Source organism: Trichechus manatus, unplaced genomic scaffold (genome assembly GCF_000243295.1).
Source record: "Trichechus manatus latirostris isolate Lorelei unplaced genomic scaffold, TriManLat1.0 scaffold00164, whole genome shotgun sequence".
NCBI classification, from domain to species: Eukaryota; Metazoa; Chordata; class Mammalia; order Sirenia; family Trichechidae; genus Trichechus; species Trichechus manatus.
Window position 1 is genome coordinate 743,756 of NW_004444100.1, and position 8,717 is coordinate 752,472.

Below are 8,717 nucleotides of genomic sequence, written 5' to 3' on the forward strand. Positions count from 1 at the left end.
TTTGTTGTACTGTGGTAATTATGTGTTATTGTGATGCTGGAAGCTATGCCACCAGTATTTCAAATACCAGCAGGGTCACCCATGGTGGACGGGTTTCAGTGGAGCTTCTAGACTAAGACAGACTAAGAAGAAGGATGTGGTGATCTACTTCTAAAAAAAATTGGTCAGTGAAAACCTTATGAATAGCAGCAGAACATTGTCTGATACAGTGCCAGAAGATGAGCCCCTCAGTTTGGAAGGCACTCAAAATAACACTGGGGAAGAGTTGCCTCCTCGAAGTAGAATCACCCTTAATGACGTGGCTGGAGTAAAATTTTCGAGACCTTCATTTGCTGATGTGGCACGACTTAAAATGAGAAGAAACTGCTGCAAACATCCATCAATGATCGGAATGCGTAATGTACAAAGTATAAATCTAGGAAAAATTGGAAGCTGTCAAAATTGAAATGGAATGCATAAAGATCAATATCCTAAGCACTAGTGAGCTGAAATGGACTGCTATTGGCCATTTTGAATCAGACAGTTACATGGTCTACCATGCTGGAAATGACAAATTGTAGAGGAATGGCATCACATTCATCATCAAAAAGAACACTTCAAGATCTATCCTGAAGTGCAACACTGTCAGTGATAGGATAATATCCATACACATACAAGGAATACCATTTAATACGACTATTATTCAAGTTTAGGCAACAGCCACTAATGCCAAAGATGAGGAAATTGAAGATTTTTACCAACTTCTACGGTCTGAAATTGATCAAAAAGCATTTATGATTACTGGTGATTGGAATGCAAAAGTTGGAGACAAAGAAGAAGGATCACTAGTTCGAAAATATGGCTTTGGTGATAGAAATGATGCTGAAATTCGAATGATAGCATTTTGCAAGACCAATGAATTCTTCATTGCAAATACCTTTTTTCAGCAACATAAATGGTGACTATACACCTGGACCTCACCGGCTGGAAGACACAGGAATCAAATCAGCTACATCTGTGAAAAGAGACAATGGAGAAGCTCCGTATCGTCACTCAAAACAAGGCCAGGGGCTGACTGTGGAACAGACCATCAATTCCTCATATGCAAGTTCAAGTTGAAGTTGAAGAAAATTAAAACAAGTCCACAAGAGCCAAGATACTACCTTGAGTATATCCCACCTGAATTTAGAGACCATCTCCAGAATAGATTTGACATATTGAACACTAATCAATGAAGATCAGATAAATCATGGGATGACATCAAGTACATCATACATGAACAAAGCTAAAGTCATTAAAAAGACAGGAAAGAAAGAAAAGACCAAAATGGATGTCAGAAGAGACTCTGAAAGTTGCTTTTGAATGTAAAGCAGATAAAGTGAATGGAAGAAATGATGAAGTAAAAGAGTTGAACAGAAAATATCAAAGGATAGCTTGAGAAGACAAAATAAAGTATTATAATGAAACGTGCGAAGACTGGAATTAGAAAACTGAAAGGGAAGAACACACAGGGAATTTCTCAAGATAAAAGAAATGAAGACAAAATTCAAGCCTCGAGTTGAATTATTGAAGGATTCTATGAGTAAAATATTGAATGACCCAGGAAACATCAAAAGAAGATGGAAGGAATAGGTAGAGTCACAGTACCAAAAAGAATTGGTTGACATTCATCCATTTCAGGAGGTAGTGTGTGCTCAAGAACCAATGGTATTGAAGGAAGAAGTCTAAGCTGCACTGAAGACATTCGCATAAAACAAGGTTCCAAGAATTGACGGAATACCAATTGAGATGTTTCAACAAATGGATGCAATGCTATAAGTGCTTACTCGTCTATGCCAAAAAAATTGGAAGACAGCTACCCTGCCAACTGACTAGAAGAGATTCATATTTGTACCCATTCCAAAGAAAGGTGATCCAAGAGAATGTGGAAATAATTAAACAATGTCATTAATATCACACAAGTACAATTTTGCTGAAGATCATTCAAAAATGGTTGCAGCAGTACATTGACAGGGAACTGTCAGAAACTCAGGCCAGATTCAGAAGAGGATGTGGAAAAAGGGATAGCATTGCTGATGTCAGATGGATCTTGGCTGAAGCAGAGAATACCAGAAAGATGATAACCAGTGTTTTATCGACTATGCAGAGCATTTGACTGTGTAGATTACAACAAATTATGAATAACATTTGGAAGAACGGAAATTCCAGAACACTTAATTGTGCTCATGAGGAACATGTACATAGACCAAAAGGCAGTCCTTCGAACAGAACAAGGGAATACTGTGTGGTTTAAAATCAGGAAAAGTATGTGTCAGGGGTGTATCCTTTCACCATACTTACTCAGTCTGTATGCTGAGCAAATAATCCCAAGAAGCTGGACTATATGAAAAAGAATGAGACATCAGTATTGGAGGAAGCCTCGTTAACAACTTGCAATATGCAGATGACACAACCTTGCTTGCTGAAAGTGAAGACTTGAAGCACTTATTGATGAAGATCAAAGACTATGGCCTTCAGTATGGATTACACCTCAACACAAAGAAAACAAAAATTCTCACAGTTGGACCAATAAGCAACATCATGATAAATGGAGAAAATGTTGAAATTATCAAGGAGTTCATTTTACTTGGATCCACAATCAAATCCCATGGAAGCAGCAGTCAATAAATCAAACTACATGTTGCACCGGGCAGATCTGCTGCAAAAGACCCCTTAAAGGGTTAAAAAGCAAAGATGTCACTTTGAGGACTAAGGTGCACCTGACCCAATCCATAGTGTTTTCAATTGCCTCACGCATGGAAAAGCTGGACAATAAATAAGGAAGACTGAAGAAGAATTGATGCATTTGAATTATGGTGTTGGTGAAGGATATTGAATATATCATGGACTGCCAGAAGAAGGAAAAAATCTGTCTTGGAAGAAGTACAGCCAGGATGCTCCTTGAAGGGAGGATGGTGAGACTTCATTTCACATACTTTGGGCATGTTATCAGGAGGGACCAGTCCTGTAGAAGGACATCATGCTTGGTAAAGTAGAGGGTCAATGAAAAAAGGAAGACCCTCTATGAGATTGATTGGCACAGTTGCTGCAACAAGGGGCTCAAACATAGCAATGATTGTGAGGATTGCCCAGGGCTGGGCAGTGTTTCCTTCTGTTGTACGTAAGGTCACTATGAGTCGGAATCTCTTCCATGACACCTAACAACAACATGTGTCAAGCATTGTTCTGTATGTTTCGTATAATTTATTTAATTTAGTTCTCGTGACAACTGTTTGATATAAGTATGATAATTATTTCCATTTTACAAGAAAGGAAACTGTCATGGAAAATGCTAAATAACTTGCTCAAGATTACACAGCTAGTAAATGATAAAGCTGTGATTTAAACCCAGAGCTCTTCCTCCTAAGCCGGTCTATTCTTTTTTTCAATCTATCCCACCAGAAAATCAGCAGTGTTTATTTGGAGGTGTTCAAATTCAAGTCTTAAAAGCTCCGATTATAACAGTTACACAGCTATCCCTGTAGGCTTGTGAGCAATCCTTTATTTATTCTCTTTTATTTTCCATTTGCCCCATCTTTGGAAATCCCTTTCAGTCCAGTAGTTCTCTTATTTCTTGCTGGCAGGTACCACAGGCCTTGGATTTTACCAAGGTAAGCTTTTTTAAAGATCTTGTTATGAAACTGAGCCTTTGTACCCTAGCAAGTGTACTGTAAATGACAAGAGGTGCTTTCCTCAAATCTTAACCTGCTGTGATCATTAAGGTTGTGTGTCACCTTGGCTGGGCCATGATTCCCAGTGGTTTGGCCGTTATGGTGTAGTTTGGTTGTCATATAATAATGTAATCATCTCCATGATGAGATCTGATATAATGTGATCATCTCCACAATGGGCTCTGCTGGGAGTAGCCAATCAGTTGAAAAGGAGTTTCCTTGGGAGTGTGGACTGCATCAAGTATAGGTGGAATTTCTGGCAAAGCTGGTGGGCTTTTGCTTGCTCTGGATCGTGCAGCTACCTCCTGTTCATCTGATCTCCGGTTCTTGGGACTTGAGCTAGAAGCTTACCTGCCGTTTTGGCTGCTGATCTTGGGATTTGTCAATCTCTGCAGCCTCTAAGACAGAGCCCTGCTGTCTGACTTTTTAATTTTGGATTTGCCAGCCTTTGCAAGTGAAGTAACTTTCTACTAGAAACAAGCTTCAAAACCTAATAAGGTAATCTCAATTCTATCAAATTGGCCTTGCTAGTTAGCCACACTGGCTGCCTACTCTGATTCTGCAGCAAGAAAAGGACTGGAGAAAGTTCTAGAAGCTCCCTACTTACCTCCACCTCCCACACTCACTCAGCCACCCACTGTCAGATGCTTTGTTTAGGTACCCAAGGAAACTGAGCGTGTTCAGGTTTTCCATTAATTGATCACGTTCACAACCTCCCTCACTGGGTAGTTTCTGAGTTCCGTATCTCCCAATGAAACATGTCTCTAAGAGAAAGAGACTTTTACAGAATTACAGAATGTTACAGCTAAAAAGTACATACCAAAACCAAAATCAAACCCACTCTGTCGATTCGATTCTGATTCTTAGAGGCCTTAAAGGACAGAGTAGTATTGCTCATAGCGTTTCCACAGCTGCAGTCTTTACAGAAGCAGACTGCCACATACATACATGTGTTGTCTTTCTTAGAACATGTGTATGAAGGAGGGAACTATATTCTTTACCATATGTCATTTTTTGCCCCAATATGAAAATAATGTTACTGATACACTGTAGAACAAAAACTGTTGAGCCCTCCACACCCCAAGAGTAATAAAGGGCCTTTGATGATCCAGTGACACTTTGTAGTACAGTTTATCTTTTGGTCAAGAGTGTATTTGCAGGGTAGCAATTAGATAAGGTATCTACAGCCAAGGAATAGGGTCACTACAATTAGCCCACAATGAAACTAAATTCACGAGCTGGACTTCACTGGCAGGAGCGACCACTAGCTAGGCTACCTAGCCACTGATGATGATTTAATGCACCTATCAGTAGAAGATTTATTTCTGTCACATTTCAATTAAACACATAACTAAATCATATAGACATGTATAAACATGAGAACAGTAGTGAAACGCTCTTGTAGATAATATTAGGGCTAAAACATAGGACTGGAACTTCCATGCAACCATTTCTGCTTTGCGCCCAATGTATCCCCAGGATTTACCTTAGTGCCTTGCATGCAAAACTATTTACTAAATGAATGAATAACTCAGTGAATGAAGAAGTATCCTTATTAAAGAAATAACTTATACATCTACAAAAATCTCATACCTCAAATGCTAATTTGGTTATAACTCCCCCATGGTGGTTAAAAGCCTACCTTCATTTCCATGTCTATCAATATGCCCAGCACAAAGGAGAAATGTGCATGAAAACATAAGAAAGCTATGGACTTCCACCATGCTCACAGACGTACCTGACTTTCTAAATAATCCTGCCGTTTGGAAGCTCATGGTCTTTAAAGTATGTAAAGGTCTTACAAAAGTTCTCATACCTGAAACACAAGAAGCATCTACAGCCATCTCAAAGGGAGCCTTCTGCTTCCAAGAATAATGTCACACATTCACAGGTGCTTCCTGTTTTTTCAAACACCTTGCCCACCTGCTGCACACCAAGCGTGAGTTCTGCAAAACGTGAGCCCAACAGGAAACTGGCTGCAAATTCAGGTAGCGTTTCTGACTCTTAAAGATATCTTGAATGTACTTTCAGAGAAATGCCTGCAAAAGCTGTAGGGAGGAACAAGTCTGGAAGAAAAATATGCAACGGACAAGCACCAAGAGGGTGAGAATGTTTTTCGGTGAAAATGCTGTCCGCAAGTTACATTTTTAAACAAATAAATGTGTTTTATAAGGTGGTGCAGTGGTTAAGAGTTACGCTGCTAACCAAAAGGTCAGCAGTTCCAATCCACCAGCTGCTCTTTGGAAACCCTATGGTTCTACTTCTGTCTTATAAGGTTGCTATGAGTCGGAATTGACTGGACAGCAACAGGTTTGAGTTTTTTTGTTTGGTTGGTTGGTTGGCTGTTTTTTTCTTGACTCCTGTGGGTGGGATTAAGAGAATTGGTTGCAAGTGGGTGGTATTTGTTGTTTTCTCCTGGTGCGAGGAAGGAGGAAGGAGGAAGGTTGAGGTAGGAAGGATGCCCACGTGGCCAAAAAGCCCATTTTGGGGAAGGATTACTAGGAAAATTTTTGTATTTCCTTCCTGAGACTTCAGAACCAGCACTGTGAAATGAGCATGTAGAATATTGATTAAATTGTGGTATACAGTTCACAGTAATCTTTGAGTGAACTATCTCAGGGAACGTCATCTTACCGCGGTCACTCATTGCTCAGGGCTTCAGTAGTACTGTATGAGAGTTTCCATTTCTCCATAGCCTTGACCGCACTTGGTATTCAAACTTTTTCCAATTTGTTAGGTGTAAAATAGTATATATTATTTTAATTTGCACTTCCATGCTATCAAATTCTTGCCTGCTCCATTGCACAGAATACTAAACGTTTTTCTTCTATTTCTCTTGACACCTCCCCCAGTCTAATTTCTTTCAGGACTAATCTAATTCCTTTTAGTTTATACTACTTTCTTTGTCAAATTAGTCACCATTTTTCTCCAATACGTATATCTCAAAACAGGCACTTACTTTTTACAATAAAAGAGAAAAGGTAAATGATCTGCTTAAGTAGAGATAATATCCTTGTGCCAATTTTAAGGTTCAGAAAACATTCTTTGATTTTCTTTCCAGTTTTCTTTTTCTTTAGTCCTCCCACCAGTTGGCAACCACAGTAAACAGCCAAAATACTACATGTAAAGTTGTATATGTGATATTTGCATCTTGGTTTAGAAAACGAGCTAGCCAAAAATCTGACAAAGTGGTCTTCTTGTCACTTTCCTGTCCTTGGCCAGTGGTGAGGCATCTCAGACATAGACAGAACCCCACTGAACTTGAATCATCTTGATAAAGCTCAGATAAGCACCTAAATTCTGAGATAGATAGACAGGGATAGATGGATGGATGGGTGGGTGGGTGCATGGGTGGATGGGTGGGTGGGTAGACAGACAGATAGAAATTTTAAATCCCTGGATTTCGATGGGAAAATGGATGTTGCTGTTTTTCTTCAGAAAATCTTCCTCTACTTTATGCAGTTCACACTGTACTTTCCTCTCTTATTCAAACAGGGTTTAGAAGAGCAATCTGGTTTTTATCTCATTGAAAGCATCAAAATATCCAACAGTGTCAGATTGCTAAATAGATCATTATACAGTTACAATAAACATTATAAAGTCTTTTTTTAAAAGGTCATTGAAGAATCTTAAATGAGCTGAAAAAGGTTCATAAGATAATATTCAGTGGAAAATAACTATATATTTACATACCCATATCAGTAGCAGTTATGCCTCTATCAATCTATTTATCACCATCTATCAATGTAGACAAAGGTCGTATGTCAAAACATTAACAGAGTATCTTTGGGTGAAGAGGTTGTGAATTATTAAACATTTAAAAATATATTTACGATTTTCCAATAGTCTTACCATGAGCATGCATTATTTTTGTAACCCAAAATGATTAGAAAAAAGGTACTTATTAATAAAAAAGGAAGATAATCTGACAAAGGTTCCAGGAGAACTTAGTCTTACAGTATAGAAGCTTTGATAAAGAAAGAAAAGTTATTCTTCTTTGTGTTGATAGCTGGTATTCCCATGTCCCCTGAAGATTCCCATCCATTGTAGCATGGGGGATTATTCTAATCTCCCAAGAATTGGAAGGCATTTCATTATAGGCAGGCATTCATCATTACAAGAGAGTTGGAGTACTCTAGCTGAGTTAGGACTCTCCTTGAGGCTAGAGAAGAACTCAGTTGCACTATTATACGGTGATGTCTTAGTTACCTACTGCCACTATAACAAAAAATACCTCAAGTGGTGGCCCTAAAGAACAGGCTATATGTCCAAGTCAGGGCATTGGCTCTAGGGGAAGATTCTTTCTTGTTGGTAGCCCCAGAAGTTCCTTGGCATTCCTTGGCTTATAGATGGTTCTTCACATGGTGTCTCCCCACTGTGTGTGTACGTATGCATCTGTATTCCCCTTTGTTAGACAATACTCAGAAAACAGATGGCCAGGCATTTCTTAGAGCTGATGGGAGGGTTTGAATCATTATTCTTTCAGTTAGCAAGCTGAGGGCTTAACTGTTTCTGCCACCTGATAACCACTAATAATCTTTGGTTTCTATGTGTTTGCTTAGTTCACGTGAGTGAGATCATACAGTATTTGTCTTTTTGTGACTGACTTATTTCACTCAACATAATATTTTCAGGGTTCATCTGCGTTGTGGCATGCATCAGAACTTAATTTCTCTTTATGGGTGAGTAATATTCCATTGTATGTATATACCACTTTTTGTTTATCCATTTATCTGTTGATGGACATTTCATTTGCTTCCATGTTTTGGCTATTGTGAAAAGTGCTGCAATAAACATTAGTGTACAGATTTCTGTTTATGTTCCTGCTTTCACTTCTTCTAGGTATATACCTAGGATAGGGATTTCTGGGTCATATGCAGTTCTATGTTCAACTTTTTCAGGAACTGCCAAACTGTTTTCCACAGCCACTGTACCATTTTATATTCCTACCAGCAATGGATGAGGGTTCCAGTGTCTCTACAATCTCCCCAGCACCTGTGGTTGTTGTTTTTTTTTTTTTTTTTTTTC

General features: G+C 38.8%; 1 long non-coding RNA gene across 1 annotated transcript in view; it reads left to right on the forward strand.

Annotated features, from left to right (window-relative positions):
* The first annotated feature begins 5,674 nt into the window (after positions 1-5,674).
* The window catches only part of LOC111822354 (uncharacterized), a 30,169-nt gene continuing 27,126 nt past the window's right edge, over positions 5,675-8,717 (forward strand). Inside the window, exons 1-2 of the long non-coding RNA XR_002825630.1 lie at positions 5,675-5,792; positions 8,324-8,371. This is a non-coding gene — a long non-coding RNA (uncharacterized LOC111822354). The remainder of the gene's footprint in view (positions 5,793-8,323; positions 8,372-8,717) is intronic.